The 17,302-nt window shown below is 44.5% G+C and overlaps 1 long non-coding RNA gene across 1 annotated transcript in view; it reads left to right on the forward strand.

The window, feature by feature from the left end:
• The window catches only part of LOC135976742 (uncharacterized), a 109,704-nt gene that overhangs the window by 39,226 nt on the left and 53,176 nt on the right, over nucleotides 1-17,302 (forward strand). The window lies entirely within an intron of this gene.

A 17,302-nucleotide genomic window follows, 5' to 3' on the forward strand; every position in this document is an offset into this window, starting at 1 on the left:
AAAGGGCAAACCAATTTAGGTAGTAACTGCAGTGGTAATTTGCTACAATTTTTAGCAGAATGATTTTGATATTATGGTATTACATTTCTGAAACAGATGTTTGGATATTGTTTTCTACTCATGCAGTTTTACATGAGAATTTCTTGGTATGGTAACGAAAGGAAAAAATGATTGTTTTAGTAGTAGTCTTTTTGAAGGCATACAATATGTGTGTGTATGTATAATTCTTAAAGTTCTTAATAGATTGAAAAGGCCAGAAGTGACCAGCATGATGATCTAGGATAATGCAAACCACAGAATTTAAACCTGGTAACTTCTGCATCGCACCCATAACTTCTGGTTGAGGTAGAGCAATATCATAAGGAGTCAGGCTCTCTAGCCATTCATTCTCCTGTCTAACTGATCAGTTCATATGAAACCCAGGTTAGAAATAACTGAAAATCATCTTCTCTAGATGGATGTTTATCCTGTGTGAAATGAGTTGCTGGCTTCTGACCAGTTTTTAATAGAATTCAGGTAGCAAAAACCAGCATCAAAATTGCCCTTGTTTATTATTTAACTGCTGCTGGGGTGTGCTCAACAATATATAAAATGCAGAGGAATGCATGGCCCCTACCCCAAGGAGTGTCGACAAGTTCCTTTCTATTGGCAATCTCAGAAGAGATGCCAAGGGTCTCAATTGGCTTTGAAGCTAAATTAGCCTTTCAGTCCCTTGAACAGGTTTGAGGCACATGAATAGGGTGATGCAGAGACGCTTTCACTACCACAACTGTGTCTAATCTGGGGATAAATAGAGGCCTATAACTTGCAGGAATGTCTGTCCAGCATTTTTCATATACAGTAAATTCACTACAAAATTCAAATCTAGAAAAGAAACAAAAATCTATGTAAAAAAGGCCATTAAGTTAACTATACATCTAAGGCTAGGTCTACACTACCCGCCTGAATCGGCGGGTAGAAATCGATCTCTCGGGGATCGAATTATCGTGTCTCGTCAGGACGCAACAATCGATTCCCCAAATCGACGCTCTTACTCCACCAGCGGAGGTGGGAGTAAGCGCCGTCGACGGGGAGCCGCGGAGGTCAATTTTGCCGCCGTCCTCGCAGCGGGGTAAGTCGGCTCCGATAGCGTAGCTGAATTTGCGTATCTTAAATCGACACCCCCCCCCCCCCCCCCCCCCGGAGTGAAGACCTGCCCTAAGTCCACAAAAGTATTAGAATGCAGAATTAAGGGTATACATGGTTGTGCCTGGGTATGTCACCTGGGACAGAGTGAGAACTCCTGCAGTGCAGCACAAACGTGTGCTGCAAAACCTAGTAACAGCAAAAATAGTGGAGGTCAATTTATCTGTCTTAAATTAAATCATTTCATTCCAAATACAGCCATTTTGAGAAACACTTTTTTGCTGTGGCTTCCCTGTTAGCTCAGCCTTGCAGAAGGAAGTTTATCTCCAGCTAAGAGCAGCATTAAAGTAGCAAACTCTTGCTTTTCTTCATGTAAAATTGTTTTATTGTAATTTAAAAAAAAAGGACAGTGTTGCCATGCCCAAGTATTCAAAAATGTTGAGTCCAGCTGCCTCAAGTCCATGAGGTTGGTTTAAAAATGATGACTTTTAAAAAATGTTGGTATTTGCCTTTGGTTTTTGAGTCTTTATGGTGCATGCTTTCAAGTTTTTCTCCCCCAACCACAAGAGCTAGAAATTTAGGGCTGGTTGACGCAATTAGTCTGCTGCAAGCTGGGGTGTGACTCTATCTTGCACTAGGCTGTCACCATCTATCTGTCTGTCCATCCTGCTGATGTGTGGTTAGAGCAGTCTAGATAGAGCACTTTGATCTAGTCCCCTTTGAAAGGGGCTAGTTCAGTGTGCATTATGAACTGTTAACACATGTTAGCTGCATGTACACAAACAATTAGACTGCAGTGGGCTAGTCTGAGGTGGATTTAAAGCCCAGCATGTGGTGGCCTGATATTATAGACAAGCCCTTACTGTATTTCTAATAAAACCTATGATTTTTCAATAATAACAAGACTCCATGGGCTGGGGTTTTGAAATAAAACACCAAATATTGCAAGAGTTCTGATGATAAAATAATGAGAGTTGACAACACCTTAACAGAAGTGAATTTTGGGTATGAAAAAAATAGTGGGGCTCTCCATAACTTTTGCTTCTTTCTGTATATATGCTGGGAATTTAAGCCTTTATTTAAAGATTAATGGCCAGCTCTTAGACTTTAAGGCCAAAAGGGACCACAGGGTCTCTACCAAACTGACCCCAAATATAGCGATCAGTTAGACCCTGAGCATGTGAGTGAGAGCCACCTGGGAAAGAATTGTATGTGGAAACTCAGAACCCCTCCTATCTTTCAAATGCCTATTACTGTAACAAATCAGTTGAGTAAAGTTACTCACATATATGAGTTTGCTGGCTTAGGAGCTAAATTTCTCTGTTGCCCAAATACAGCCATCACACTATAAACAATTGTGCTACTGCTACCCTGTTAACTCAGCCTTGCGCAAGTTTGTCTCCAGCTAACAGCAGCTTCCATGCTGTGAACTCTTGCCTCCCCTGCTGCATTCACTTCAATAAGATGTGAACTCCAAAGCCTAATTAGTTGGTTTGAAATACCAAGGATTGGATTTAGTGCATAGCCCTGCATAGGAGACTTTGTGGAGCTGCATTGCTACACAGGAGGAATACTAGCAAAAATTGTGCCTGAGAAAATATAGCATCTCCCAGTGCTGTTTGGTGCACAGTCTGCAGCTTCCTGTAGAATGAAAGCGCATAGTTCCTTTTAGTGCATTGCCCCCAGCTCCCTAGGCTGATGCTGCGGGAATGACCCGGCCATAACTATGATTGGATGATATGTCTTGTGCAGCTTCCACTGTGAGCCTGAAAAGAGCTACACACAATCTAACCATAATAGTGATACACATGTTTAATTTGTATTGTGTTGGAAGAAAAAATATTCGTGTGTGTGTGTGTGTGAGAGAGAGAGAGAGAGATTATATTGCACTATTAGGGCCACACAGTTAAAATCACAAAGTCAGAAAAAGCAAAAGTTTTAAAGGGAGGCAGTGCGACCTAGTGCAGTGGTTTTCAACATATGGTCCATGGACCCCTGGGGGTCTGCAGACTACATTGAAGATTTTCAAAGGGGTCTGCACCACCATCCAACACTTTTTAGGGGTCCACAAATGAAAAAGGTTGACCACCACTGGCCTAGTGCGTAGGGCACCTGGAGTGGAATTCAGGAGAGTTGTGTTCTATTTCCCGCCCCCCTGCTGCTTACGTGCTGTGGGACTTTAGGCAAGTCACTTCACTTCTCTGTGCCTGTTTTTCCTTCCAACCATTGGTCTGTGATGTGTACTTAGACATTATGCTTTTCAGGGTAAGAGTTGTTTCTTACTCTGTATAAAGCCTAGCATTACAGGTCCCTGATCTCACTTGGGAGCTCTAGGTGGTACTGTAATACAAATAATATAGCTCCTACAGTGACATTTATTTGCCTTTAATCCACATAACTCTACACATCATGGATCTTTTATGGTATAAAGTTAATAGCATAAAAAGAAATATGCTAAATGAAACAAAAATAGAAAATGCATATGTGCTGAGTGTCTAGGTTTACGTGACTTTAATGCTTTCTTCTGCTTTCTTATTTTAACGTTGCAACCTTAACACTGCATTTGTGTTCCTATAACAAGTATTAGTGGCAGATCCTTACAGACTTTTTATTTTAATTCTGAGCATTTCCCACCTATCAGATCATTTATATAATTAGAACACGTGCAGTCCAGAGCTTTGGGGGAAGGAAGAATCTAAGTCCCAGATTTTTAAAGATATTGAGACATTGCTCTGCTCAGCTTTGCAATGCCTAACTGACTTAGGAGCCTAAGACTGAGGGTGTGTCTACACTACGGGATTAATCCGAATTTATATAATTCGAATTTTGGAAACAGATTGTATAAAGTCACAGATTGTATGCGGCCACACTAAGCACATTAATTCGGTGGTGTGCGTCCATGTACCGGGGCTAGCGTCGATTTCTGGAGCCCTGAACTGTGGGTAGCTATCCCATAGCTATCCCATAGTTCCCGCAGTCTCCTCCACCCATTGGAATTCTGGGTTGAGATCCCAATGCCTGATGGGGGCCAAAAACATTGTCGCGCGTGGTTCTGGGTATATCCTCCCCCCTCTCCAGGGAAACAATGGCAGACAACCGTTTCGCGCCTTTTTCCTGGGTGAACAGTGCAGATGCCATACCACGGCAAGTATGGAGCCCGCTCAGCTCAAGACAGCAGTCATGAACATTGTAAACACTTCGCGCGTTATCGTGCAGTTTATGCTGAACCAGAACCTGCAAAACCAGGCGGCGAGGAGTAGGCTACGGCAGTGCAGCGTCGAGAGTGATGAGGATATGGACATGGAATTCTATCAAACCGCGGGACCCGGTGCTTTGGAGATCATGCTGTTAATGGGGCAGGTTATAGCCGTGGCATGCCGATTCTGGGCCCGGGAAACAAGCACAGACTGGTGGGACTGCATAGTGTTGCAGGTGTGGGACGATTCCCAGTGGCTGCGAAACTTTCGCATGCGTAAGGGCACTTTTTTGGAACTTTGTGACTTGCTTTCCCCTGCCCTGAAGCGCCAGAATACCAAGATGAGAGCAGCCCTCACAGTTGAGAAGCGAATGGCGATAGCCCTGTGGAAGCTTGCAACGCCAGACAGCTACCGGTCAGTCGGGAATCAATTTGGAGTCAGCAAATCTACTGTGGGGGCTGCTGTGATGCAAGTAGCCAAAGCAATCACTGAGGTGCTGCTACGAAAGGTAGTGACTCTGGGAAATGTGCAGGTCATAGTGGATGGCTTTGCTGCAATGGGATTCCCTAACTGTGGTGGGGCAATAGATGGCACCCATATCCCTATCTTGGCACCGGAGCACCAGGGTACTCAGTACATAAACCGCAAGGGGTACCTTTTAATGGTGCTGCAAGCACTTGTGGATCACAAGGGACGTTTCACCAACATCAACGTGGGCTGGCCGGGAAGGGTTCATGACGCTCGTGTCTTCAGGAACACTAATCTGTTTAAATGGCTGCAGCAAAGGACTTACTTTCCAGACCAGAAAATAACCGTTGGGGATGTTGAAATGCCAATAGTTATTCTTGGGGACCCAGCCTACCCCTTAATGCCATGGCTCATGAAGCCATACACAGGCAGCCTGGACAGGAATCAGGAGCTGTTCAACTACAGGCTGAGCAAGTGCAGAATGATGGTAGAATGTGCATTTGGCCGTTTAAAAGGTCGCTGGCAATCGTTACTGACGCGCTCAGACCTCAGCCAAACCAATATCCCCATTGTTATTTCTGCTTGCTGTGTGCTCCACAATCTCTGTGAAAGTAAGGGGGAGACGTTTATGGCGGGGTGGGAGGCTGAGGCAAATCGCCTGGCTGCTGATTACGCGCAGCCAGACACCAGGGCGATTAGAAGAGCACACCAGGAAGTGCTGTGCATCAGAGAAGCTTTGAAAACCAGTTTAATGACTGGCCAGGCTACAGTGTGAAATTTCTGTTTGTTTCTCCTTCATGAAAACCCACCCCCTTTATTGACTCATTCTCTGTAAGGAACCCACCCTCCCCCTTCCCCCAGCTTGCTTTCAAAGGAAATAAAGTCACTATTGTTTAAAACTCATGTATTCTTTATTAATTGATTATAAACATAGGGAGAGAACTGACAAGGTAATCTGAGTGAGGTTTGGGAGGAGGATAGGAGGGAAGTAAAAGGCCACTGAAAAATTTCAATATAATGACAGCCTTTTGGTTGGGCTGTCCACTGGGGTGGAGTGGGAGGGTGCACAGAGCCTCCTGCCCCCCGTGTTCTTACACGTTTGGGTGAGGAGGATATGGAACATGGGGGGGGGGGGGAGGGAGGTTATACAGCGGCTGCAGCGGCAGTCTGTTATCCTGCTGCCATTCCTGAAGCTCCACCAGACGCCGGAGCATGTCTGTTTGATCACGCAGCAACCCCAGCGTTGCAGCCTGCCACCTCTCATCTTGAGCGTCCCTTATGACCTCACGTTCACTGGCATCTTTCCTAAATTTAGATACCGTGTCCTTCCACTCATTCAAATGAGCTCTTTCATTGCGGGTGCATTCCATTATTTCCGTGAACATCTCGTCTCGCGTCCTCTTTCTCCGCCGCCTTATGTGAGAGAGCCTTCGGGACGGAGGAGGGAGGCTTGAAAAATTTGCAGCTGCTGGAGCGAGGGTTGAAAAAAAGGAGAGAAGTTTTTAAAATGATACATTTTACAGAACAATGCTTATACTCTTTCATGGTGAACAACACTATTCACATTACATAGCACATGTGATTTCAGTACAAGGTCGCATTTTCCATCTTAATATTGAGTGCTTGTGGCTTTGGTGTTAAATCACAGACGCAGGTCTGGGCAACAAAATTCAGCTTGCATGCAGCCATGGTAAGCCATTGTCTTTCAGCTTCTGCGCCCTCCTTTCCCACATACCAAGCAAAGCCCATTGACTGCTGCGGTTTTCCTGTTAACCTTCAGCAGCAGAAAACAAACTAACCCCCCCACCATCCAATTCTCTGGGATGATCGCTTTATCCCTCCCCCCACCGCATGGCTGGTAACAGGGAAGATCCCTGCTAGCCAAACGCGAAAAGCTCAGGGCCAATTCCGCCCCCCCCCCCCCCCGCACTTGGCTAACTGCAGGGAAGGATTTCTTTTCAGCCACAGGCAAACAGCCCAGTAGGAATGGCCACCTCTGTCCCCTTAATTAAATTCCCGTATTTCAACCAGGTTACCATGAGCAATATCATTCTCCTCAGGATTACACAGTGAGATAAAGAATGGATGTTGCTTGAATGCCAGCAAACACCGGGACCATACGATGCCAAGCTTTGTCATTCAATGATACCAGATTACTTGCTGCAAGCATGGCGTGGTCAAGTGTCCTACCATGGAGGACGGAATAAGGCTGCACTGCCCAGAAACCTTATGGCAAGGCTTTTGGAGTAGCTCCAGGAGAGCTTCATGGAGATGTCCCTGGAGGATTTCTGCTCCATCCCCAGACATGTTAACAGACTTTTCCAGTAGCTGTACTGGCCGTGAATGCATCCCAAGTCCTCAGGGCAAAGTAATCATTAAAAAACGCTTGCTTTTAAAACAAGTTTTATATTTTAAAAGGTAAACTCACCTGAGGTCCCTTCCATGGGGTCTTGGTCTTGGATACTGGCTTGGGAGGGTTGGGAGGGTACTTCAGTCAGGCTGAGAAAAAGATCCTGGTTGTTGGGGAGAATGGAGTGCTGGGTGCTCTCCGCAAGCTCATCCTCCTCCTCCTCCCCGTCCGCAGAATCCTCAGGTGTGGCTGATGAGATTATCCCCGCCTCGGAATCCACGGTCAGAGGTGGGGTAGTGGTGGCGGCCCCCCCTAGAACTGCATGCAGCTCGGCGTAGAAGCGGCATATCCGCGGCTTTGACCCGGGGCAACCATTTGCCTCCTTTGTTTTTTGATAGTCTTGTCTGAGCTCCTTGACTTTCATGTGGCACTGATCTGAGTCCCTATTGTGGCCTCTCTCCATCATGCCCTTGGAGATTTTTTTCAAAAGTTTTGGCATTTCGGTCTTTTCGAACGAAGTTCTGCAAGCACTGAATCTTCTCCCCATATAGCGATCAGATCCAGTACCTCCCATACGGTCCATGCTGGTGCTCTTTTTCGATTATCAGCCTGCATGGTTACCTGTGCTGATGAGCTGAGCTATCTGTGGTCACCTGTGCTCTCCACGCTGGGCAAACAGGAAACGAAATTCAAATGTTCGTGGGGCTTTTCCTGTCTACCTGGCCAGTGCATCCGAGTTCAGATTGCTGTCCAGAGCGGTCACAATGGTGCACTGTGGGACAGCTCCCGGAGGCCAATACCATCGAATTGCGGCCACACTAACCCTAATTCGAAATGACAATATCGATTTTGGCGCTACTCCGCTCGTCGGGGTGGAGTACAGAAATCAATTTAAAGAGCCCTTTATTTCGAAATAAATGGCTTCGTTGTATGGACGGGTGCAGGGTTAATTCGATTTAACGCTGCTAAATCCAAATTAAAGTCATAGTGTAGACCAGGCCTTAGTGAAAGTCCGTGAGACTTAGGCTCCTAAATAGAACTGGGTGAAAGATTTCATTGCAGTTTTGGTCACCCTGAAACTATTCATAAATTTGGTGTGTGTGTGTGTGTGTGTGTATACATTCTCCTTTATAACCGTGGTTAGTGCACTTGCCAGGGATGTGGGGAGGCCTAGGTTTGAATCCTCACTCTGGTGCGGGGGCTTGAACTCAGATCTCCCCTGCCGGTTACTGTGCTGCCGATTTAGTCCATTCTGGGGTGTGTCACCCTCAATCTCTCCTGTTGATGTTGTTACATTCTGTATAAGTACTTAAATATTCATTGTGCCAAAGAAAGAATGATACTACAGCCTGGTGATTTAGGCACTCAACCTTGGAGGTAGGAGATCTTGATTCAAAGTAGGGATTTGAATTCACATCTCTGACTTTCCAGGTGAAGGCCTTAATTACTAGGCTGTAGAGTCACATTCATTCTCTCTCTCTCTCTGGCACAATGGATATGTATATATTTATACAACATGGAACAGCTTCAACAAGTGAGAGACTGTGAGCAATCCATCCCAGAACTTGCTGGCCTGAAATGGACTTTTTCAGTTTGTCAGCAAATTCTGAAAATGTTCTGAACCCAGCCACATAGTCTCTCTGGTTTTTTTTTTGGTTCTCTGGCTGAAGTGAAAAATCAATTATTCACCCAATTCTAATTCTAAATCGCTTCTGAAAATGAGACTTGACTCCTAAGACAGGTAGGCCTTGAAATGTTGAGCAGAGCAATGCCTAACTACCTTTTACAATCTGGGTTAAAGTTTCCTACAAAAGTGAGCAATGTTCATGTTCTAGAGATATTAGAGACAATATGTGACCCATGTGCAAAGCGCAGAGGACTGGGTGACAGACTTCTGGGTTCTAGTTGTGACTCTGCCGTAGAGTCACTTCATGGTCTTGAGCATGTCACAAGGGCCGATGTTTGCAAGCATGGATGCATACACTAGGCTGTGAAATCCATATTTAGCCACTAAAATAGAAATGACCTGACTTTCAGAGGTACTGATCACTTCAAACTCTCATTGACTTCAGTAGGAGTTCTGTACTCAGCAGCTCTTAAAAATCAGCGCACTTTAATTTAGGAGCTTAAAAATGGATTAAGAGCCTAACATTAAGCTCTCACACTTGAAAACGCTGACCTTGACCTATGTGTGCCTCAGTTTTCACACCTTTATAAGGATGATACTTCCCTAGAATGCCAGTGCAGTGTCATGATTGTACATTTCTTTGGAAATCTCAAGTGGTGGGCACTATGTCAGAAAAAAGTAATACAATTAATTAGTATCTGGTGATATGCCTACTTTGCACTGATGTAAAATGACTACACAAGACAGAAGGCAGTGGTGAATCTGGCCCTAAAAGCATTACTGTGCCGTTATTACATGAAATCAGTAAAATCTACTCTTTTGCATATTCTGTACCTTAAAAATGTCTTGGATCTTGTGAGCAGATCTTCAGCTATTGTGAATTAAAGAAAAGGGAGCTTAATTCTAGCCTGAGACTTAAAAATCAAGAATTTAACCCTTGAAAATAAGGGTTTATCATTCTTAATTAGTGGCACAATCATTGATGCTATGTAAGGTTTTTGCCATTGTTTGAAACATATGCTGGATTTTTTTCTTCTATTGTGGTGAATTGTGCATCATTTTCTTTCATTAGCTAAGCTCCTCCGACTTCACCTTTCTGAATTAATGCAAACTTAACTGTTCATTGTCAACTGATTCATTAATGTAGAGCCAAACTCCACAGAACCATATGGCCTGAAGTTAATAAATTTAAATGCATGATGTAAAGTAAATTATAACTAGTGTTTTAATGTTGATCGCTTTTACTGCAAAACTCTTTTTACGACTGTCCAGAGATTTTGATTTTTTTCAGATGTTCTTCACACACATCGTTTTGTATACGAGAACACAATAGTATCATAGAAGACAAGGGTTGGAAGAGACCTCAGGAGGTCATCTAGTCCAACCCACTGCCCAAAGCAGGACCAACCCCAACTAAACCATCCAAGCCAGGGCTTTGTCAAGACAGGTCTTAAAAACTTCTAAGGATGGAGATTTCACCACCTCCCTAGGTAACCCATTCCAGTGCTTCACCACCACCCTCCTAGTTAAATAGTTTTTCCTAATATCCAACCTACATCTCCCCCACTGCAATTTGAGACCATTGCTCCTTGTTTTGTCATTTGCCACTACTTTGAACAGCCTAGCTCCATCCTCTTTGGAACCTCCCTTCAGATAGTTGAAGACTGCTATAAAATCCATCCTCACTCTTCTCTTCTGCAGACTAAATAAGCCGAGTTCCCTCAGCCTCTCCTCATAAGTCATGTGTCCCAGCCCTTAATCATTTTCGTTGCCCTCCACTGGACTCTCTCTCTCTAATTTGTCCACATCTTTTCTGTAGTGGAGGGCCCAAAACTGGACACAATACTCCAGATGTGACCTCACCAGTGCCGAATGGAGGGGAATAATCACTTCCCTCAATCTTCTGGTAATGCAGCCCAATATGCCGTTAGCCTTCTTGGCAACAAGGGAAAACTGTTGACCCATATCCAGCTTCTCATCCACTGTAATCCCCAGGTCCTTTTCTGCAGAACTGCCAATTAGCCAGTCGGTCACCAGCCTGTAGCAGTGCAGAGGATTATTCTGTCCTAAATTTAGGACTCTGCACTTGTCCTTGTTGAACCTCATCAGATTTATTTTGGCCCAATCCGCCAATTTGTCTAGGTCACTCTGGACCCTATACCTACCCTCCAGCGTATCTACCTCTCCCCCCAGCTTAGTGTCATCAGCAAAATTGCTGAGGGTGCAATCCATCCCATCATCCAGATCATTAATGAAGATGTTGGACAAAACTGGCCCCAAGACAGACCCCTGAGGCACTCCGCTTGATACCAGCTGTCAACTAGACATCAAGCCGTTGATCACTACCTATTGAGTCCAACGATCTAGCCAACTTTCTATTCACCTTATAGTCCATTCATCCAATCCATACTTTTTAAATTTTCTGGCAAGAATACTGTGGGAGACCTTATCAAAAGCTTTGCTAAAGTCAAGATCTCTCACATCCACCGCTTTCCCCATATCCACAGAGCCAGCTATCTCCTCATAGAAGGCAATCGGATTGGTCAGGCATAACTTGCCCTTGGTGAATCCATGTTGACTGTTCCTGATCACCTACCTCTCCTCCAAGTGCTTCAAAATGGATTCCTTTAGGATCTGCTCCATGATTTTTCCAGGGACTGAAGTGAGGCTGACCGGTCTGTAGTTCCCCAGATTCTCATTCTTCCCTTTTTTTTAAAGATGGGCACTATATATTTGCCTTTTTCCAATCGTCCAGGACCTCTCCCGATCACCACGTGTTTTAAAAAATAATGGCAATGGCTCTGCAATCATATCAGCCACTTCCCTCAGCACCCTTGGATGCATTAGATCTGGGTCCATGGACCTGTGCATGTCCAGCTTTTCTAAATAGTCCTGAACCTGTTCTTTCACTACTGAGAGCTGCTCACCTCCTCCCCATACTGTGCTGCCCAGTGCAACAATTTGGGAGCTGACTTTGTCTGTGAAGTCTGAGGCAAAAAAAGCATTGAGTTCATTGTCTGTCACTAGTTTGTGGGACCCTTACATAATGGGGGAGGCACTTTCCCTGACCACCTTCTTGTTGCTAACATATCTGTAGAAACCTGTCTTGCAACCCTTCCCATCCCTTGCTAGCTGCAACTCCAATTGTGCTTTGGCCTTCCTAATTACACCCCTGCATGCTCAAGCAATATTTTCATACTTCTCCCTAGTCATCTGTCCAAGTTTCCACTTCTTGTAAACTTCCTTTTTGTGTTGAAGCTCTGCAAAGGATTTCTCTGTTAAGCCAAGCTGGTCACCTGCCATATTTGCTATTCTTTCTGCACATTGGGATGGTTTGTTCTTGTGCCCTCAATAAGGCTTCTTTAAAATGCAGCCAGCTCTCCTGGACTCCTTCCCCCCTCATATTAGCCTCCAGGCGATCCTGCCCATCCCCGAGGGAGTCAAAGTCTGCTTTTCTGAAGTCTAGAGTCTGTATTCTGCTGCTCTCCTTTCTTCCTTTTGCCAGGATCCTGAACTCAGCCATCTCATGGCCACTACTGCCCAGGTTGCCACCCACTTCTACTTCCCCTACCAATTCTTCCCTGTTTGTGAGCAGCAGGTCAAGAGGAGCATGGTCCCTGGTTGGTTCCTCCAGCATTTGCACCAGGAAGCTGTCCCCAATACTCTCCAAAAACTTCCTGGATTGTCAGTGCACTGCTACTTTTTTGATCTACTTTCTTACAGGCGTCTAATGGGAAAACATACATTTTCTTACAAATGAAAGGCTTGTATGCACTGAAATGAAAATGACACAGTTTCTATTTCCTTCACTGAAGGACCCTCTCTACAGTCTGACACCCACAAAGAGAAAAAACTGAAGTGCATTGGGATGTAGGTGAATGAAAACCTTATCTGCATTCAAAAGCAAAAAATTCTTTGTCAGTAATTCTGGTGAAAGAAACATATTTCAAAATATCCAGAGAATATTATTAGTGTTGGGCAAATTTTTCCAAGTTTCAAGATCAATTTGGGTATGCATCCAAAAATTCAGAGGCCTGATTCAGTATTCATTGCATTGCCAAAACTCCCATTAAACTCAGTGGGAACTTGCAGGATCTAGACCCCAGATGCTTATCGAAATTTTATCTGAATTATCCAAATCTCTCTGGCAGGTTTGCAAAGAATGTCATGCCTCCTCTATTACTAACTAGAACTAATGACAACTGAGGAAGTTTATCCTTTTGCTCCTAAGGGTCTGTGCTTTGTTGTTGAAAGTCCCATGTTCAAATTAAAATAAGCAATTTTGGATCAAAACTCTCAAGCTTTAGCATTTTTTCTTTCAGTATTTGCAGCATCAATTGGTTGGATTTGGTAGAAAACTAATGAACATCTAGGACAGGGGTCGGCAACGTCAGCACATGGCTCGCCAGGATAAGCACCCTGATGGGCCGGGCCAGTTTTACTTACCTGCTGACGCGGCAGGTTCGGCCGATCGCGGCCCCCACTGGCTGCGGTTCACCGTCCCGGGCCAATGGGGGCAGCGAGAAGCGGCACGGGCGAGTGATGTGCTGGCCGCGGCTTCTCGCCGCCCCCATTGGCCCGGGACGGCGAACCACGGCCAGTAGGGGCCGCGATCGGCCGAACCTGCTCCATCAGCAGGTAAATAAAACTGGCCCGGCCCACCAGGGTGCTTATCCTGGCAAGCTGCGTGCCAACGTTGCCGACCCCTGATCTAGGATATCGCTACTATAGTCACTTAAAATCTTGCTTCCCTTGCTGAACACTAAGATATAGCCTCTCGTTGATCGTGATTTTGTTGAAGCCAATTCCCAGTGTTGTTATTGACTTTAAATAGAGCAGGATCAGAGTTTTAACTGATGCGATCTTCCCACCTCGGGGTGGGGGGGGGGGAATGAACTAGATCAGGGTTTCTCAACTCCTGGGTCATGACTTAAAACTGCGTCACTAGGGTGTGTCAAAGGGTCACATGGGAGGCCCTGGGGGGTGTTGCAGAGCCCCCCCTTCCCACAACAGTGGCTTCTGCAGCTCTGGTCCTGCAAGGCTCAGCTCCCCGCTCTGATCCATCATGGCCGTTCTTATCCCTGCCCAGGATTGAGGACTGATTGCCTTAGAATTGTGAGATGAAAGAGTAAGATGCTGACCTCGGGGCCTCACTAATAAGGCTGTGTAGTGTGTGTTTCTGATGTTCGGAGAGGAAAGTCCCACCCTTAGTTGTGGGTGATATAAGAACTATTCCACAGCCTCTACCCCAGCTTAAGGGCTGGGGTGGCTTTTGTGACCCAGGTTCCTGCCTCCCAACCCTGCACACATACTTTGAAAATCTGACACTAAGACCTCAAGACCACGTTTTCGCTCAACATGCTGAGGTTTTTTTCAAAATCTTCCCACTTATTTTGGTGTCTAAATGGGAGCTGAGCACTTACAAAGATGTGGCCCTAGTTGTGGGAGCTAAACCCTTTTGAAAATCTAGCCCACAGCCAGGATCCATCCACATCCTGGGTCCAAAGAACCTCTTAATGTAGTTACTGGTAGTCCCCACAGCTCTGTGAACATGCCACAGAAAATCCTGCCTCACTCCCATTGACTGAGTTTGCAGGCAAGGTGGAGGTAGTGTGGGCTGGCAATGAATTTTGTGGCAAGATATGGTCCCATTGAAAACTCCATATGCTCTGACAGCAACTTGCATGTATTGTGTCTCCAGTTAGATGGCTGGATGGTATGCGGCCCTCACAGATGGCATTCTGCATGATTTCTGAGGATTGCTTGATTGTTCAAATCATGAATGAAAAGAGCTGGCAAAGGGATTGTTATGTACAAAGTGTCTCATAACCCTAGATGTTGGACAGTGATTAAATATGGGTACACAAAAATGTCCAAAATAGCATCAGATAAAATAATAATCTATGTTTAAGAAGACAGAATTGACGTACCAGTCACTATATATGTATCCACTATGGGTATGGCCTTGGGCTACCGGTGTGGTAGGGGGAATGTGGTTATCCCCATTCTAGAGATGGGCAGTTGTGGGCATCAAGAGATTAAGTGGCTTGTACAATGTCACATTGCTTGTTGCAGAAATGGGAACAGATCCCATATCTCCTGACTCCCCTTATTATACCTTAATTGCAAAACCATATTTCTGTCCTACTGTATATTGCTGTTACCTCAATATGGTGATGTAAATGTGTGTTGATCGTGGTTCTTTATTTCATTATATAAATAGTAAAAATATTATTTTGACACAATCATTTAGATATCTATCTAGATACTCAGATACTGTAGCATCTGAGCCTGTCACAGTCATTGAAGGATTTTATCCTCACAACACCCTTGTGAATTAGTGACGTATTATTCCCATTTTAAAGGTTGGCTTAAGTGATTTGCCCAAAGTCACATGAGAAGTTTGTTGCTGAGCTGGGAACTGAATGCAAGTCTCTGGGGTTCAAGACCAGCACCCTAACCACTCCACAATCCTTCCTCCAATAATGTATTATTCCAAAATTATATGTGGAATATAAGATGGTGTGGCGTGGGGTATTTCCCTTACATGGGATTTGATGGTCCCATTACTTACAAGGGGTCCAACCTCAAGAAGCTTGACATAGTTGTCACTTTATTTAAAAAAAATAGAACTTCCTAAAGAAGTTTCTTCCTTCTCCTGACAAATGGACCAATGTAGAATTTACCTTCTTAAAATGACCTTGGGGTCTAGGGTGTGTAAGAGTGAATCCTTGGCCAGTGTAACGTTTTCTATTTATTTGTATATATTAATGTATATATCCGTTTACGTACATATATACCTCTACCCCGATATAATGCGACCCGATATAACATGAATTCCGATAGAACGCGGTAAAGCAGCGCTCCGGGGGGGGGCGGGGCTTCGCGCTCCGGCGGATTAAATCAAATTCGATATAACGTGGTTTCACCTATAACGCAGTAAGATTTTTTTTTTTTTGGCTCCCAAGGACAGTGAGGACAGTTCTATCGAGGTAGAGGTGTATTTGTTTGTCCAATCTTTCTATACATAATTATATAACATTAATATTGAATAAAACATAAGGAATTGTAAAGTACAATATCTTTAGCTTGAGGTTTGAGTGTATTTGGATTTTTAAATATTTTCTGTTACAGTGAATGTTGTACCCACCTTTCACCATAAAATGAATTGATATGAATGAAGAAGTAATAAATGCTTCCTTTTAACATGAGCTGAGCCGAGCTTCAAAATGCAGTCCTTTCAGAAGTTTGATAGAAACTCACTTTTGTTGTGGGGGAGAGGGGAAATGCCTTTGGCAGTCACCGTTGCGTCTGTCATTTCTAGCTCTATCATTATCACCCTTCTACTGTCCTCCTCTTGGTGTTTAAAAAAAGTCTACAGTAAAAATGTTACAAAATAACTGCTCAGGTTGATTTGGTCAAATACAACTAAGTTAACTTAGTTAATACTTTGCATTAATAAAATGAATAGGGGATCAGGAATGGCTTAGCCAGGGGTAATGATTTTGGCCACTCCAAATTGGGGGGTATGTGTGTTTATGGTCCCAAATCATTGAAGCACTTAAACACATGCTTAATTTAAGCATGCGCTTCAGTGCCAGTTACGTCAATGGGGCCATTTATGTATTTAAAGTTCAACTCATGCTCATGTGCTTTGCTGAATAGGGATAGAATCAGTCAGGGGTGTGTAAAGTTAAGCATCTATGTAAATGTGGTGCTGAATTAGGGCCTAAATCCCTTAGCCCATGGATGACATGCATCAGAGTATTGGAATCTGTGGGCTCACCTCCCAGATTGCCCCAGGTGGGGACTTAGAGGCACAGGCCCACCTTTGCACTGGCTTCTGGCTTGGTTTTACACTTGTCATCTCCTGCACCCCCTCCCCTGGGTCCCAGAACTCCATTGCCCATGTAAAGGGGTTCCATAGCATGGATTGGTGAAGCCTCTGTATAAATGCTTCCTCAGAGAGGATTAACCTATGCTAATTATCTCAACAAGAGCAGTGAGAATAGGGGACAATGCTGCAAGAGAATGGCCATCCGGCCTGCCCACCCACCCTATTGTGGATCATGATCCTCAAGCAGCTCCTGTTTAGGGGCTTTTCTGGGGCTCGCAGGGATGCTGCAATGGGGGCTGTGCTTCTCCCATGTCAGAACTCCACAAGCTTTTCATTCTTTCTACTCCCAGAGTTTTATGGGATGATTTGGCCCTTAAGTCCTTATTCTGTATTGCCTTTTATCTATATTCAAATCTATGGATGTCAATGGGAGTTGTAAGCATGGATTAAGACCAGTATATAGTAATTTTTTTTTGGCGCGGGGGGGGGGGGGAGGGGCGGAATCAAGGGAAGGAATTAAAAAAGTGCTCTAGGGACAGTTGCCTCTAGTTTTGATGGGCCGGAAAGAAATGAAAATAAAACAGTTGCAGTTCTAAAGAAATTGCACAGTAGTAAATGATTCTGATGACACCTCTTTCCTGGTTGAAACTATTTTGAGATTTTACAAACTAGACATCAGTAAATAAATGAAAACACAA

The sequence above is a fragment of the Chrysemys picta genome, chromosome 1, assembly GCF_011386835.1.
Source record: "Chrysemys picta bellii isolate R12L10 chromosome 1, ASM1138683v2, whole genome shotgun sequence".
In the NCBI taxonomy this organism is placed as follows: Eukaryota; Metazoa; Chordata; order Testudines; family Emydidae; genus Chrysemys; species Chrysemys picta.